Here is a 19,410-nt window from a genome sequence, read left to right as displayed (position 1 = left end):
TCCTCTGATTCTCCAGGGGCGATCCCTGTCCTCTAATGTAAGGAGAAACTCTGGGAACTCAAAACTCTAATGTAAGGAGAAACTCTGGGAACTCAAAACTCTTAAGCCAGTTTAAGTATATTGCGATGCTGTGGGTGTATCTGCACACGCGATAAAAGTGGTGGGTGGTAGTGGGGGGGGGCCCAGGTCAACTTTTCCGTCGGGCCCACAAACTTCAAGCTACGCCTCTGGTTTTGACAAAATAGCTGTTTGCAATTGTTGTATCTATGAGTAGCACCTGGAAAGTCCCGTTATCTTTTCTGTTGTTGTCATAAATATATCACTATAAAATGTCCAATCCATTTAAAATTGTTATCACTGCTCTTAACCCTCCCTCTTTTATTTATGGTCTAGAGATCTTCAATAGCTAAACTAAATGAAGTACCCAAAGGAACACTTTGGCCATACAATTATGTCAACAGGTTTGCTGTTTCCCAGATATGTCTGTTTATGAGCACACGTTATAATGACATCTGTCTAGGATGAGAGGTTGATAAACATTTCATATGTGGTTGCTCATGTTGTTCAACATATTACTATCTTTAGTAAAGGTCCTACACGCTGACATGACTGGAAAACAACATAGATTTCTAATAGATTTGTATAAAATGTATACAGTATATGTATGTTTTTCTTCTTTTAACCACTTCAGCCCTGGAAAGATTTAACCCCTTCCTGACCAGGCCATTTTTTTTGCGATATGGCACTGCATCGCTTTAACTGACCATTGCGCGGTCGTGCAATGTTGTAACCAAATAAAATTGACGTCCTTTTTCACAAATAGAGCTTTCTTTTGTTGGTATTTGATCACCTCTGCGGTTTTTATTTTTTTGCACTATAAACAAAAAAAGGCTGACCCTTTTGGAAAAAAAACAATATTTTTAACTTTTTGCTATAATAAATATCCCCCCAAATTTTTTTAAAACACATTTCTTCATCAGTTTAGGCCGATGTGTATTCTTCTACAGATTTTCGTTAAAAAAAATCGCAATAAGCGTATATTGATAGGTTTGCGGCAAAGTTATAGCATCTAGAAAATAGGGAATAGATTTATGGCATTTTTATTATTTATTTTATTTTTACTAGTAATGACGGCAATCAGTGATTTTTTTCAGGACTGCGACATTGCAGCAGACAGATCGGACACTTTTGACACATTTTTGGGACATTTTTGGGCGGATGATCAGTGCTAGAAAAATAAACTGATTACTGTGTAAATGTCACTGGCAGGAAAGGAGTTAACACTAGGGGGGGGCGATCAAGGGGTTAAATGTATTCCCTAGGTGTGTTTATAACTGTGAGGGGATGGGACTGACTAGAGTAGGAGCCAAATTGTTGTTCCTACTTAGTAGGAACAGACAATCTGTCTCTGCTCCCCATGTCATGTACACAGAAGAGAAACCCCATAAAAGGACTTTAAAGACACTGATTGTCGTATTGAAAAAATATGCAATTTATTTAACACAGTATAGCATTAAAATATACTGGAATGGTTACAGTAAATGTACACAATCACCACATAGATAACATCAAAATTCTCTAGGTTCAACTGACGCGTTTCAGAGTATTGGATAACTCTTTCTTCAGAGGTTTATGAGCAGGTTACTATATATCTACATGGATGTTTGGCTTAAAATATTTATACCAAAATATCCCCCCAAATTTTTTTAAAACACATTTCTTCATCAGTTTAGGCCGATGTGTATTCTTCTACAGATTTTCGTTAAAAAAAATCGCAATAAGCGTATATTGATAGGTTTGCGGCAAAGTTATAGCATCTAGAAAATAGGGAATAGATTTATGGCATTTTTATTATTTATTTTATTTTTACTAGTAATGACGGCAATCAGTGATTTTTTTCAGGACTGCGACATTGCAGCAGACAGATCGGACACTTTTGACACATTTTTGGGACATTTTTGGGCGGATGATCAGTGCTAGAAAAATAAACTGATTACTGTGTAAATGTCACTGGCAGGAAAGGAGTTAACACTAGGGGGGGCGATCAAGGGGTTAAATGTATTCCCTAGGTGTGTTTCTAACTGTGAGGGGATGGGACTGACTAGAGTAGGAGCCAAATTGTTGTTCCTACTTAGTAGGAACAGACAATCTGTCTCTGCTCCCCATGTCATGTACACAGAAGAGAAACCCCATAAAAGGACTTTAAAGGCACTGATTGTCGTATTGAAAAAATATGCAATTTATTTAACACAGTATAGCATTAAAATATACTAGAATGGTTACAGTAAATGTACACAATCACCACATAGATAACATCAAAATTCTCTAGGTTCAGCTGACGCGTTTCAGAGTATTGGATAACTCTTTCTTCAGAGGTTTATGAGCAGGTTACTATATATCTACATGGATGTTTGGCTTAAAATATTTATACCAATGCAATCAAGGTTTTAACTATATTAACATATTAAGAATTGAACAATCCGTAGAAATGAATCTTTTTATAGATTAAATTAATCTTGTTTCATATCAATCTAATAAAAATAATAAAACATAGGTAACTAGTATTACCCACAAAAGATTAAATTTATATGTATATTACGCACATCAACAAGAGGGACAGATCAGAGCCAATGATATAAATGAAGACTGAACAAGGAGTGGGAGAAAAAATGGATAAAGTGAAAGAACCCCAAATAATTAGTAAGAGACCCATGCTCAATCATACCTTGCATCAATGTAGCGTCCACATTCACGAGATACGTCCCGACATCCAAACAAAAAGGTGGATGTATGGCATAGCTCCAAGGGCGTCTTAAATATAAATCCCCCTCCAATCCCAGATCACGCCGAAATTGCTTCAGCTGTGTCCAGAAGAAGGGGGAGGGCCAAAGAACCTAGGGCGCACCGGCATTGGCTTCCTGAGCCACGCGCGCATGCCCCCATCCTGACCCCACATGTGCTGACATCAACGCGACTGGATGACGTCATGTGCACGCGGCCCACCGACACAGAGAACCACTTCAGCAGAGTGCACATGTCCGCTGGAGTAGTAAGATGGAGGCCAGACGCGATGGCAGTGCGTCTATGGTCTCCATAGACATACGCCTCGGTGTAATCCGGACGGCTTAGTGTGTCAGGCGTCCTGGCATCAATCATAAGAGGGGAGGCAGGCATAGATCAGATAACTGTAGAAAATAATTAGTATGATCAGTAAAAGTAAAGATTAACCACAATATAATATGGAATTAAAGGAGGGAGACAGGAACCCTCAAGTGGTAGATAGCAGAACTACATATGAACTACGTTGCAGAAGGCTAGGGAGACACAGGAACAATTTGATCATATTGAAAGATAGGCATTGGGACAGATATAAATTAGCAAACAAACCACATGAGAGAAAGGGTTATTTTTATACATAGGTGTGTAACGAAATAAACAATGAATATATGCAGACAGTATCGAAATAATATTAATATTCAAAATCCTCACTGATCATATATAATTTAACTCAGATAGATTGGGATAGGACAGACCAATACAGCAGATACAATGTACCCAAAGATCTTAAAACATTGTGTTTAAGCTTATTTCTCCATACCCCCTGAGGAGAAACCCTCAAGAAAGGGTTTGAAGCAAATAGCCTCATTGAGGCCTGGAGAGGATGTCGCTTTGAGATTAGGTATCCAGCGCAGCTCCATTTGTAGGAGGGGCTAGTTCCAATCCCCTACCCTGGAGCTGGGGTGGATGCGGTCCAATATTAAAAACTTGATTTTAGAAAATTTGCCTCCATGTACAGTTCTAATGTGTCTACTCAGGGGCAAATCAGGATTGTTGATTTGCATGCTTCTTATGTGTCTGAATGCGCATCTCCAGAATTCGAGTTTTGTCTTGCCAATGTAGAAGCAGCCGCATTCGCAGCATAACATATAGACAACTCCAATCGTTCCACAATTGGCAAAGTGCCTGGGATGAAATATTTGGCCATCAGGAAGAGTTGGATTTCTCTGGGTCAACATATATTTGCAATAATTGCCGGATCCACACATAAAAGTACCATTATATTTGCATTGGTCTTTTCTGGCTTCCCCTTTGAATTCACTGGTAATAAGGCTGTCCCTGATAGATGGCGCCTTCCTAAAGGTAAAAAGGGGGTGATCAGGGACAAGCTGTCCCAGTATCAAATCAAAGGACAGTAAATGCCAATACTTGTTAAAAATGTTGTTAACTTTAGTTTGTTTGTTTGTATATTTTGTAATGATGCATAAAGGATTTGCATCATTTTTGGGTTTGTGTTTATGTATTAGATTATTTCTGTCCTGTGTTAATGCTTGTTGATATGCTCTCTTGAGAGAGGCATGCGAATAGCCTCTCAACAAGAGCCGATCATGAAGTTTCTGAGTTTCAATTTTGACATTTGCATCATCAGAGCAGTTCTCGCTGTAAGGTATAGAATTGACCAGTGTTTGGGGGTGGAAGCTAGATGTAGGATGTTTTTTCCTACCGAAGATTTTCCATAGAGGTTGCTGCCGAGGTTCCCCTTGGTGCCTCTGTATACTTCCACAGCCAAGAAAGCTATGCGCTCCTTGTCATATGTCATGGTAAAATTTAAATTTAACTGATTTTTGTTCATCTAATTTAAACATTGTTGAAGTGTGTCAGTGGGTCCATCCCAAATGACAAACACATCGTCGATGTATCGGTACCATACTAGTATATGGTCCGTATACATCGACAGTGATTCCTCCATGAAAAACATTTTTTCCCACTCCCCCAGATACAGGTTGGCGTACATTGGGGCACAGCAAGTCCCCATCGCCACCCCCTGCATCTGGAGGTAGTGGGAACTATGAAAGGAGAAAACATTGTGTCCCAAGATAAATTCAAGAAGGGAGAGAATTAAATCATTATAAGTCGGGTCCATTTCTTCTCCCAAACTTATGATATGTCTTATAGCTGCAAGGCCCTTAGAGTGTGGAATTGAACTATAGAGGGCTTCGACATCTATTGTAACTAAAAGGCAGTGTTCAGGGATATGCAAGTTATCCAGTATTAGCAGGAAATGTATGGTGTCTTTAACATAAGAGGGTAGAGCAATAACATATGGTCTGAAATATTCATTCACCGGGGGGCAGGAGGCGGAGCCTAGCAGAGCAGACATGCATTGTTAGAGCTCCACACCGCTGAGGAGAGAAGAGAAGGACAAAGCGGAGCCTGCAGGCTCAAAAGGTATCCATTTGAACCTTTTTGCCCCAGGGAACAAACTGTGAAAGTTTGGGCAGGAAATATGGTACTGGGAGGAAACCGTGGCAGAAATAAAAATCACCTCACAAAGAGCTCACAGGCACTCACTGCAGCTGAAGCAGCCCCAGTCACCTCACAAGATACAGCATCAGGGCGCTCTCACAGACAGAAAATGTCACAGCAAGACTCTCCATTTGAGTCAGATACAGAACAAATCCTCTCACAAACTTCTCCACAAGCCTCCTCAGTATCCCCAGTAATATTATTACAATTTGAAAAGATGCTTCATAAGGCTTTAAAACAAACCTCAGACCAAATAACAAAAAGCCTAACCAAAGAAATAAGAGAGCTGGGAAACCGCACCACAGCCTTAGAAATAAAAATGGATGAAATTGAAATTACAACCCAAGAAAATATAACAGAATTGGAACAATTAAAAAAAGAGAATTTAATACTTCAAACTAAGCTGGAAGATTACGAAAATAGAGCCAGACGTTCAAACTTGCGCATAAGGGGAATACCTGAAACTGTGACAGACCTGCAATCTACTATTACTGCTCTATTACAAGAACTAAAGCCAGATATCCCTATTGAGCGTTTAGAACTGGACAGAGTACATAGAGCCCTCACAGCCAAAAAGAAAGATGGACCCCCACGTGATATAATCACAAAATTTCATTATTACAGAACGAAAGAACAAATACTAATTGCTGCAAGAGAAAAAAAGGAACTTAATTTTCAAGGACACAATTATCAAATTTTTGCTGACCTATCCCAACTTACTATTACTAAAAGACGATCCATGAAACCCCAACTAATGGAACTGCAACGCCACAACATTATGTATCAATGGGGCTTCCCCTTTTCAGTCAGATTTAACTACCAAGGTACAATTTACAGAAGCAGATCAGCAGATGAACTACAACAAAACCTTTTAAAATTAAATCTGACAGAACCCACAAGCAGCAACACTCCCACACGCAGAAGAATGGCGTCATCTTCACCTTCAGGCAGCACCCAGAAAATTTCAGAACAAAATGGGAATCATCATTCTCACAAAAGAGGCCGTTATGCCACATCATCCATGGACCAAGAAGATTCAATGGACTGACATCCTAATTCCTGATATCTCTTCATTTATTATACTAAGAGATGGTTCTCTATCAAAAATCTATATTTATAACTGAATGTAACTGCATTCTGATAGTCACACACTGTGTGGGATCATGTTACATTCCAGTTATATTTCTTATTACTTCTGATTCATATAGCCTTAGAATATATAAGTGAAATAAGGAAATTCTTGTTCAGTTATATATTATCAGGTAATAACAATAGATTTATTACTTTTTAGGACAAATATGTTCAATAATCCAGAAGTAATGGAAGCTTTTTTTTTCTTTTCTTAAAACAAATATATTATTACCTAACTAGTTCCTAGAATTATGTTTTTGTTTATTCTAATCTGAAGCAATACAACCTCAATTTTATGAGTTAACATATCTAAACAGTTACATATGAATAAAATATGTAATTGTTTACTCTAAAAGGGTTAAAATCCCCAAAAAATTCAAACTATCTTCATCAATACCAAAGTTATTAACAGTACCTTTCTAACTGAATTATTTAGCCTAGGGCAAGACTAACCATATACAACCACCCTGGAATAAATAATTTCAACAAAAACTATATTCTGCACTCCAATTAATGAAACATCATTTTGATGTCTTTTGACATAGCACTTCTCTCCTGTAAGCGGAAGATCCGTGTACCCCCATTAGCCCTCCTCATTCTCCCAACCATATTATGTGGGAGTGTGACGAAGGCACTTATTCCCCTGAGAGAGATATTTATTCTCTTTCACGGGTAAATTGTGATTACTTGCAAAAAATAATTTATACAATGTATCATCTAATCTCATATGTTTTTTGTTTACTCTTTACTCCAGAATTCACTGGTTTCTTTTCTATCTATTCATCTCTTCAGTCCACACAGGTTGATCTGCGCAGTCAGCTCTGCATAACAAAAAGTAAGTCAAAACTATTTGATCTATTGCCATGGCACCACTGAATATACTTTCCCTGAATGTTCAGAGAATAAATGTCCCTCAAAAAAGGACCAAAGCCTTCCGTACTTTCCATAACAAGAAGGCTCACATAGTATGCCTCCAAGAAACACACTTCACCAAAGATTCTACTCCAAAATATATTTCTCCTTTTTATCAACAAATTTACATGGCTTCTGCCTGTACCAAGCAAAGGGGAACTCTAATTGCATTTCACCGATCCACACCATTCACCTTATCATCAGAAATTAAAGACCCAGAAGGTAGATACCTGATACTCATGGGTTATATAATGGATACAGCAATCACGGTGATTTCCTACTACGCTCCTAACAAACAACCTACACCATTCCTCTCACATATATTACAAGTGATTAATACACACAAAATAGGAACAGTGATAATGTGTGGGGATTCGAACCAGGTCCTCCTCCCATTTCTAGATAAATCACCTTTTACACCATCCAAAATAACCTCTAGATTACCTTTTTCTTAACTTCTTTCCAAATACAATCTGGTAGATTCATGGAGAGAAAGTAACCCAATGAAAAAGAAATTCACTTATTTCTCGCACCCTCATCAAACCTTCACCAGAATAGATCATATTTTTCTAGCAATAGGAATGATACCAGAAATTATTGCATCAGATATAATTCCGATTCCGTGGTCTGACCATAATGCAGTATACACTACTATAGCCTCAGCCATACCAAAAGCGCATGACCCAACGTGGTACTTACCGGACATAATGCTCAAACACCCACTACATCAGATGGCCATTGAACAAGCTTTAAAGGAATACATATCAATTAATAATACAACAGACATCTCCCCAATAACACTGTGGGAAGCTCATAAGCGTGTCTTGCGTGGCACAATACAAAGACAAATGGCACTATTTAAACGGGAACGCAAAAATCTAGCAAAAAAACTTGAATTCAATTTTAATGCAGCCTACATATCATTTCAAGATAATCCATCTCAGAGTACAAAATCTCATCTGGAAAAATCTAGATTGGAATACGATCTATTTCTCACTGAGTCAGTTGATAAATCCCTCAAACGCTCCAAACACAATTTCTACATGAATACAAACAAACCAGGTACATATTTGGCTCGGGCATTAAATTCAACTAACAAATCTTTCAAACCAATACGTTTGAAATTATCAAAAAATGTTTACACTTCTAATCCAGTTAAAATAGTCCATAAATTTCACTCACATCTCGCAACTTTATACAAGACAAACAATGAATTTAATCCTACAGAAGCTGAATCCTTCTTCTCAAAAATAACCTTACCTGAGTTATCTCAGAATCAAAAAAGCAGTTTGGATGAGCCTATAACTATAGATGAAGATGCTAACGCCATAAAAGACCTAAAACTTAACAAAAGACCAGGCCCAGACGGCTACTCGGCTTTATACTATAAAACATTCTCAGAAATACTCTCTCCCATTCTCACTGAAACTTTTAACAAACTTCTAGATGGACATTCTTTTCGGCAAGAAACACTAATGGCAATTGTTTGTATGATCCCAAAACCCCTTTCTGATGATACTTCCTGTGTGAATTATCGGCCTATCTCTCTGTTAAACCTCGATATTAAATTATTAGCAAAAATAATAGCAAAACGCCTCAATAGCATTATAGGAAAATTAATACATAGAGATCAAGTAGGCTTCATGCCAAATAGACAGGCAGGCGATAATATACGCAGGGCAGTGTTATTGGCACATATTGCTAAAAAACGGAAAATCCCTTTATGTTTTCTATCTCTCGATATTAAGAGGGCATTTGACACAGTATCCTGGCAATATATGCAATATTCATTACAAAAATGGGGTTTTGGACCCCACTTTTTAACATGGATCAAAGCATTATATAATAAACCCAAAGCCTATATAAAATATGCTGGATACAAATCTGAAGCCTTTAATATCGAAAGAGGTACCCGACAGGGTTGCCCATTATCTCCCTTATTATTTGCCCTTATACTCGAACCCATGGCCCAATACATCAGAACAAACCAAACTATAACTGGCATTGAAGTAGGAGGTATTACACACAAATTATGTATATTTGCAGACGATATATTACTTTTTCTATCATCACCACAGGTCTCTGGTCCTAACTTAATACCAGCTCTTGATGGATTTGCAGCCTTATCCGGCCTTATGATTAATCCTAAGAAATGCCTAGTGCTTAATATTTCACTCACAAACATGGAATTGATCCCGGCTAGGGCTGCACTCCCATTCACATGGGCAGAAAAATCAATCCCATATCTTGGAATTCATTTAACAGCATCTCATTCTGACTTATTCTCAACCAATTATCCTCCTGTATTAAGACAGATCACAAATCTAATAAAACAATGGTCGCAACTTCCTTTATCCTGGATAGGGAAGATTAATGCAATCAAAATGACTATTCTACCCAAATTGCTTTATCTATTCAGAGTCCTCCCTATTCCAATTCCTTCCTATTTTTTGAGAATAGTGCAAAAAAGAGCAACTTCGTTTATATGGGGCTCTTCTAAACCACGTATACCTATACACACACTACATCTTCCCAAAAATAAAGGAGGCCTGGGATACCCTAATTTTACTAACTACTACAGAGCAGCACATTTGGCCAGTCTGTCCAAATACCATGCAAAACAGGAAATCCCATTATGGGTATTTATAGAGGCTTCAGAAAATGACCCTCTATTAATATCAAATTTATTATGGCTTGATCCTAAAGACCGCTTTAAAATTCATAATCCCATAACTAAACACTTCTTATCTCTCCGGGATAAACTAAAAACCAAATATCAGTTACAATCTCCACACAATCCTCTCCTTTCTTTTATCAGAAATCCGGCCTTTTATCCGGCATGGATCTACCCAAATTCTTTTAAAGCTTGGACAACATCAGGCATTCAGACACTAAATGACTTCATAGCATCTAAATCATTCCTTTCATTCCCATCGCTTAGAGAAAAATATGATCTACCAAACTCTGAGATATTTAGATATCTCCAAATCAAAAATTTCTATACACCATTCCTAAAGGGGGATACACCATTATCCCAATTATCCATTTTTGAATCAATCTGTACAAAAGATCCATTTGCTAAAGGTACAATTTCATCACTTTATAATCAATTATATGGAGTAGCAAATCTTAATAGACCCTCTTACGTTCAGAGGTGGGAGGAGGACCTGGGACGAACTTTAGAAGACACGGACTGGTCTAACATATGGCTCACATCTAAGTCATCTTCACCCAACATCTTAGCACTGGAGACAAATTATAAAGTCCTAACTCGCTGGTACCTTGTACCCGCTAGAGTGGCAAAATATTCACCTAATATCTCAACTCTTTGTTTTCGAGGATGCCCAGAAATAGGCACATATTTGCACATATGGTGGACATGCCCAGTAATCCAAACCTTCTGGAAGGAAGTCTTCGTGATTGCATCTAAAATATTTAAAAAAATAATACAACCAGATCCATATTTAACTTTACTTAATCTAAAACCGGAATGGTTAACACTCTCTCAATTCAAACTTATGATCCAACTAATAACGGCTGCAAAACAAACAGTGGCCAAGGCATGGAAATCTCCTACATTGGTACTAGCAGAAACAATTCACAGAATGAATAATACAATGTCCCATGCTAAGATGGTAGCCATCGATCAAAATCAAATTCCAAAATTTGAAAAACTTTGGCATCCTTGGATAAAACAACAGTTCCTGTCAAACTTCAATGACTCTGTCCTGTTGCCATGGTAACATATTAAATGACTTACAGAGACACCCATTCTAAGGCTTCAAAGAGAACTAAAAAGAATAATAAACTGACGAGCGGGACAACCTTGCGGACCATACCTCTACCTTTCAACCCTTTTTCTTCTTTCTCTTTCCTTTTCTCCACCTTACGATTAAAGCTCATTATCAGAATTTATTTGACCTATATACACTCTACTTGTAAACAATATGTATAGTAGGTATAAATCATTTAAATACCTACAAAAGTAACTAAGGAAATGATATATATCTTTAATTTAGGTTTACGTGAACCCAATGTTTAATATTTGAAATTTCATGATATTTACCTATATAAACCCTACTGTAAAACAATGAGCTTACTTTATAGATCCTTGTAAACTTACTTTATGTATCATTATAACATTGTATACTCAATAAACTTCTTTTGACAAGTAAATATTCGTTCACCAATTTACTGGCGTTTTTGTTCAAAGAGCCTTTTCCCGAAATAACGGTTCTCCCTGGTGGATTATATACATCTTTGTGGATCTTGGGTAGTGCATAGAAAGTCGGTGTTCTGGAAAAGGAAAGTTGGGTCTAATAAAGTCCCAAGTATTTTTTGTGATGATACCATTCAGGTATGCTGCATCAACGAGTAAGTAGTATTCTCTGTTATATTTCTCGACTATGTCTACCGTGATTCACCTATACCAGTCTTGGTTTTTAAGAATTTTATAGCACATAGTATTTCTTAGTATTTCATAGTATTTATAGTATTTCTTATTGTCAAATATGACAATGTTGCCTCCATTATCTGTGGATTTTATTGTGATAAGGTTGTTTTGAGAAAGTTTTTTTAGTGTTTGGGCTTGCTTATCATTAAGATTAATGTATGTTTTAGTTTGTGTTTTTAACTTTTCCAGATCCCTATTTACTAGCTTTAAAAATGCTGCTGCATTGGGATTGGTGCTTGGGGCTGGACATAGATCTGACTTTTTTTTAAGTTGTGATTTTTTTAGGGTTGGTGGTTTTAGATCCTGATTCCTCTATGTTTTCAATACTTGCGATAGATCGATCTGATCAATGAGATCGGTTGTATCATTCTCATCCAACGAAGAGATGAGTTGATCAAGGGCTTGATTTTCCTGTGGGGTACGATCGGCATTAGTTTGCTGTCTTTGATATAAACTTTTCAGAAGCAATTTGCGAATGAAAAGTAGAAGATCTTTAAATATTTCAAATTTATCAAGGTCTTTGCTTGGACAGAAGCTTAGTCCTTTTTTAAAGATTATAATTTTGTCCCCAGACAAAATATGCAAAGAGAGATTAATTACATTAAGGCTATTGTCAGGTGGGGAATATTCTTTCTGTGAATTTATAGTGTCCCCGGCTAAAATTAGTTCTAAAAAAGATGAATCATTAAAAAGGCAAGTGTTGTTCATTAGAGGAGAAAGAACTAGATGAAACAGAATGACCTCCATCGAGTGTGTTTTGTGAAAATGAGTTCATCGTCACCAAGTTTGGTACATTACCTTGTTCCATAGAAGAAATAGGGTTACTACCAGGTGCTGAAGTGGGAGTGTGCGGGGTTTTGTGTGGAGTATCCAATGTAGAGTATTGATATGCCAGAAAAGTAATGATTTTTACTCCATTTTAGACAGTTTAAAGAATAGGGATCAGATCTAGTTGTGCATTATCTCCTAACTCTCCATAAGAGTATGCCAGTCTTTACCTGTAAAATTGGTCATAAAGATCAATGGTTTCAAGCTATGTTGTTATAAAATGTTAAAAAATGTTTGTTATTAAAAACAACTTGTATTAATTAGTATAAGAGAGACAGGCTTATATTATCCTTACTCTCTTGGAGATATTAAGTAGGAAAAGGGGTAACCAATAAGAGCGGGGAACGGTATCTACTACCAAAATATATCAATAGAATGTATCGGTGATTCCTATGTTGTGCCAACATCCAAAACAATTATATACACAGAAGAGAAACCCCCTAAAAGGACTTTAAAGGCACTGATGTATTGTCGTATTAAAAAAATATGAAATTTATTTAACATAGTATAGCATTAAAATATACTGGAATGGTTACAGTAACTGTACACAATCACCACATAAATAACATTGAAATTCTCTTGGTTCACCCAACGCATTTAAGAGTATTGGACTTTCTTCAGGCGTTTATATTGATCGTGTGCCTACAATATAGTTGTTTGAGAAAAATCATTGTACGTGTAATCGTGAAAAAAATTTAATTAGTATAGTATAATGTCTTTGCATTAAACGTAGTTTAAACAAAATGCACATATATTGTAGTGGTGTTACAGATGAAAACATTCCAAGAAAAATTTTAAAACAAACATACACAGGACTGTGTCTCCAGACCCTTCCGCACAAGGTAGCTGCTGTCGTTGATATTCTTAAGTAGTTTGTATAGAATAATTACAGATTTAGACCGAAAAATGTCAAGGCGCCAAAAGGGTCAAAGAGCATCCTCTGTCAGAACCGGGATGTTTGTGTTAATACACACAAATCACACATATCTGGCTCTCGTGCCCGTGATTATAGGTGGCCGGTGGCGATCGCGCCCGCTGGCCACATGCAGTGGGTCCCCGCTGTGCAGTGGTGCATGCACGCCTGCTGCGGCTCTTTAAGGAGCCATCATACAGATACGGAGGTTTGCCCAGCGGTGCTATTCTGCCGATGTATATCGGTGTGAGCTGGTCGGCAAGTGGTTAAATAATGCAACATGTGTTTGGAAATTGTATGGCCCTATCTAGTAATAATCCTTTTTAATTCTAAATTATTTTCCCTCACCAGGGCAAACTTATTACATAATTCTTCATACAAGTTTAAGTTTAACAAATTCTAGCATATAGATCCAAACCTATCAACACTATATTATTACTCTGTTCTAAAGGGGTTAATTATTAATGATTTATTTATGAATAGTTTCCTTAGTGCTAACTCCTTTTCCAACTAATAATGAATGTACATACTGTATATTATATGACTAAACATTATCATAAAACAACTTTGGTCAATATTCCTGTTTTTACTGCTAACTGTCCGAAGCATACTGCAAATGTCATCTTATTTAACCACTTCCAGACCATCCACCATCATTATACGTCGGTACTTTGAAGAGGAATATCATTGTTATGGCAGCAGCTAGCTGCTATAACCCCGGTATCCTCTTCTTCAGCGGGCAGTCCGCTTCAAGAAAAAAGTAGTCTCTGCAGTGGATTCGCCGTGAGATCACTTTTATCGGCGGCGGGAGAGGGGCGCTTACCAGAGCTGTCGGTATATCAATGCAGGGCGGAAGCGAGATCAAAATGTCACTTCCGCCCATAGCGCTTAAAGGGACGGTTTTTTGAGGGGATTTTTTTAAATAACAAAATATTTTTTGTTTATTGCATTTTAGTGTAAATATGAGATCTGAGGTCTTTTTGATCCCAGATCTCATATTTAAGAGGTCATGTCATGCTTTTTTTCTATTACAATGGATGTTTACATTCCTTGTGATAGGAATAAAAGTAACACATTTTTTTTCTAAAGAACAGTGTAAAAATCAAAAATAAAAGGTAAAATCGTCCCGATGAGCTTGCGTGCAGAAGCGAAGGCATACGTGAGTAGCGCCCGCATATGAAAAAAGTGTTCAAACCACACTTGTGAGGTATCACCGTGATCAGTAGAGCGAGAACAATAACTCTAGCCCTAGACCTCTTCTGTAACTCAAAACATGCAACCTGTAGAATTCTTTAAACATCGCCTATGGAGATTTTTAAGGGTAAAAGTTTGTCACCATTCCACGAGCGGGCGCAATTTTGAAGCGTGACAGGTTGGTTATCAATTTACTCAGCATAACATTATCTTTCACAGTATAAAAAAAAGTGGGCTAACTTTACTGTTGTCTTATTTTTTCATTCAAAAAAGTGTATTTTTTCCAAAAAAATTGCGCTTGTAAGACCGCAATTTACGTTGTAACAGAAAGTATTGTATAATGTTTGCGAGTTCTAAGTAATTTTCTAGCAAAAATGTTTTTAACTGGTAAACAACAAATCTCAGAAAGTGGCTCGGTCCTTAAGTAGTTAAAAGTTGAGTCCATTCTTTTTTTTTCTTATTCACATGCAATACTGTCCTTTGACATACAGAACACACATTATATAGGATTTGAATTATGTTCGTCTCTGTACTCAAATCAAGCAAATTCTAGGGAATCTGACAAACTTTTTATCATTGAGTTGTCTACTTTGATTACTTCCAGCATGTACATTATCCAGTGTTTTGATTAACAAATCAAAAGGATTGTATGCAAGCATTTATTTGTATAAATAACCACTTTAAAAAATACTTCTGTAGGTAGAATTTGCATCTAAACAGCCCAGTGTAATTTTCAGAAAATGTCTATCCTGTTTATGGTGTTACCATGACTACTAAGAGTCCTACACATTAAATAAATATTCCTCAGCATGTCACAGTTGTCAGTGATAGGGTAAGTATAAATAATACCTCCCACTGGTTTTAAGGATTAGAGAACTCGCAGGGGCCGATAAAAGCCATTGGCTATTGTGGACATGCTTTAAAAGGTGCATGTTCTGGAGCTGTCATTCTTCTCTTTCACTAGTGAGTCACACAGAGAACAACTTTACGGGCCATGTGTCCTGGCATTTCAGCTTGTCAAAATGTTTCCATTATGCAGCATATCTTAATTAACCAGTCAAGTAATTCACTAGTACTTTATAATATGTATACAGTGGTTTAAAGTAGTTTTGTGTTTATATGGACGTAGGAAATGCCAGGACTCCAATTTCTTTCAGAAAAAAGTTCTACTGAAAAAAAAAACATTTTTAATGCAACACTTTAATAATACTGGGTTTAGTAAGGAAGTCAGTGCTAAAGTGTTTGAGGCAGCTAGCAGCAGGTAGGCATACAAAAACCCAAAATAATAACTATAATTCAAAGTGCAGCACCTAAAATACAAAGAAATGCCCTCCCCTGCAGGATAATATACACCAAAAAATCAATATGTGAGTAACATAAGTGATAATAAACAAAAAAAGTAAATACAAAAATCCAATGTGTCCATTTGTGCTTAAGGCTTCCACCTTCAAAGATCCACAACATCACATGTGACCAACATCACTACTGCACTGACCAGCTCCAATATTGCCAAAGTAGGGAAGCAAAACAGTACATTTGTATCAAAGAATTTCAGCCCCTCACTTATGGTCGTCCAACTCCATCAGTACACTGAAATTGCCTGGTAAAACCAGGTCAGATATCAGAGTTGCAGAGCTACGCGACAAAGTCACAGTGTCACTTCCGGTATCAGAACTTTGTAAGTGCACTTAATTGATATTTAAGTGAAATTTGAGCTATCTATATTTGGCCCCTTGGTGCTGGCTCCAGGTGGTGAGCACTTATCTCCCAAACAGCATCTGAATGAGCAACCCATTTATCTCCAGTGGTGAGAGTTGGTTTTATCAGGCAATTACAGTGTACTGACGGAGTTGGAGGACCATAAGTAAGGGGCCGAAAGTCTTTGATACAAACGAGCCATGTCCTGCCCTTCTTTGGCAGTTTTGGAGCTGGTGAGTGCGATAATGGTGTCGGTCACACGTGGTGTTGTGCATCTTTGAAGGTGGAAGTCTTAAGCATAAGTGGACACATTGAATAATCAGTGGACTTTATTTCTTATTTTATTAATTTTTCTTTATTTATTAACACCTACAGTATATTACTCACATTTTCTTGGTGTGTGTGATATGTTATCCCAAAGAGGAGGAAATTGCTTTATATTTTAGGCACTGCACTCTGAATTATACTTTAATAAAACTATTCATTCTGCATAAGTAGAGTGCTGTTAATCCTACATCTTACTCATCTCTGCAAACATGTTTGTTCCAATTATTAATGTTTCACTAAGTAGAAAAGTAAGGATAGTGATGACTACCCTTGAATTTGCACCTTCAAAAATATGTCAGCATTGGTAGCTTCTATCCAAACAGGTTTTTTTCAAAGCAGAGTGGACCAAAGACCACAAATATATCAATTATCAAACTTTTGAGATCATCTAATTTGCATATTAGAACTCTTCCAGTGATAAAATAAAGCTACATTTTTAGTAGATCATATTTGGGGATGGAAACAGCCATGGAGAAGCTATAGAAAAAAAAACTTTTGCTTAGACTGAATATCATCCTTAACACAAAACAAGTGTTTTATACATGTGTTTAAAATGTCTAGGGGCAATACTGGGGCATTGGTATTCTATACACATAGGGGTTGTTTTACTAAAACTGGAGAGTGCAAAATCTGGTGCAGCTCTGCATAGAAACCAATCAGCTTCCAGTTTTTTTTTTTTTTTTTTTTATCAAAGCTTAACCGAACAAGCTGAAGTTAGAAGCTGATTTGCTACCATGCACAGCTGCACTAAATTTTGCACTCTCCAGTTTCAGTAAATTGACCCCATAGAATTTTTTTGTTCATGGTTTTACTTCCACAATCCACATTCATACTGGTAAGTAAACTGAGTTTCACCCAAATTTCTGTGTATGTGATGTGTTTGCACATTGAGGTCATTGTGTGTGTGTTCAAACCGTATTGAGGTAATTGTAGCCATCTCTTTTCATTAAAGCATTGAATTATTTGATTGGCTTCAGTGGCGTTGCTATGGGGTTGCGGGGGGGGGGCGGCCGGCACCAGGTGACACCCGCCAGAGGGGTGACACCGGGGGCCGCCGCTAAACACTGTACTGTATTGCTTTGTATTACTGTATTGTAGCAGAGCGGTGCGAGAAGGGCATCCAGCCGTGCGCGGTAGGCTGCCTGTAACACTCCTCACTCATTCTAATATCCTCGAGTGAGCTGAAGTTGGTGGGCGGAGCTGGGGGGTGTGGCTGCCTCCTCCACTCCTCCCACAGACTCCTTCACTATGGCTGATCCCACAGCTGAAGCAGATGGAGGCGAGGACACAGCAGCCCCGCCTGAGTCTTCATCTGCAGGCATGAAGCATGCTATGTACAGTAAGTTACTCTGCACACTGCACAGTGTCACTACATAGAGTTATAACATGCCCTATACCACCCCAGCCTGCCCTGTGCCCCCCAACCTGCCCTGTACCACCCCAACCTGCCCTATACCACCCCAGCCTGCCCTGTACCACCCCAGCTTGCCCTATACCACTCCAGCCTGCCCTGTGCCACCCCAACCTGCCCTATATCACCCTAACTTGCCCTGTGCCACCCCAGCCTGCTCTGTACCACCCCAACCTGCCTTATACCACCCCAGCCTGCCCTGTGCCACCCCAAACTGCCCTATACCACCCAGCCTGCCCTATACCACCCCAGCCTGCCCTGTACCACCCCAACCTGTCCTATACCACCCTAACTTGCCCTATACCACCCCAACCTGCCCTGTGCCACCCACTTTCTGATTGGATTGGTTCATTTTACTTATGAATTATTTACCATTTATCGATTTTTTAATGTTATTTTGCTGATAATTATCAATAGGCTATATGTAAAGTATATGCACATTTATATGTTTGCACTTTATTATATACTTTGATGTTATCAGGTGTTTAATATTCTAGATAATGGTTATCAAGGAGGCACTTTTTTGCACTTTATCTGTTCTTTACAGGGCATTTTTGTATAATTTTATTAATTTTAAGCGCTGCTTATATTTCTTTACACTTGTTCACTAGCTGGCATCACAGTTAAAAGAGTGGCTGCCAATTTTTACTTTTTTCATAGTTTTTGACTGAGCGCAGATTTTTTTAGTGTCTTTGTGTGTGACTCTGGTACAAACTTTATATTAGAAGCTCCTTTGTGGGACAGGGACTGATGAAAACAAATTAATTTTCTCTGTAAATTGCTGTGTAAAAATGTCAAGGTTATATATAAATGAGTAAAACACACATTCAGAGTTTGAATACACAAGCTTACATCTGAATTATTATCATTAGAACACAGTAGTAAATGTAATAGATTAATACTGAATACATTTATTGGGACTTGCATCAACTTAAATTATGTTTTCCATACTAATTAAAAGACACATTATGAGATGTTTCTAGATTGACCCAGTAACAATCTACTGTCTACAGAATCTATTGCAATTTAATGTTTACATTTTCGGTATGTGATTATAAGCAATTAAAATAAAGATATATTTTGTTAGAAAAGTTGCATTGGAGTGTATAAATTATAATTAACTACTGTGAATTAGATATACTAGGATTCAAGAGCACAGTTGCATGCTTGTGTCAGAAGTACTTTCAGGTTATATTTCATTTCTGGGCTTCTATAGTTGAGTGTATGTGAGGAGCCAAA

The sequence above is a fragment of the Aquarana catesbeiana genome, linkage group LG05 (genome assembly GCF_042186555.1).
Source record: "Aquarana catesbeiana isolate 2022-GZ linkage group LG05, ASM4218655v1, whole genome shotgun sequence".
In the NCBI taxonomy this organism is placed as follows: Eukaryota; Metazoa; Chordata; class Amphibia; order Anura; family Ranidae; genus Aquarana; species Aquarana catesbeiana.
This window is presented reverse-complemented; position numbering follows the sequence as displayed.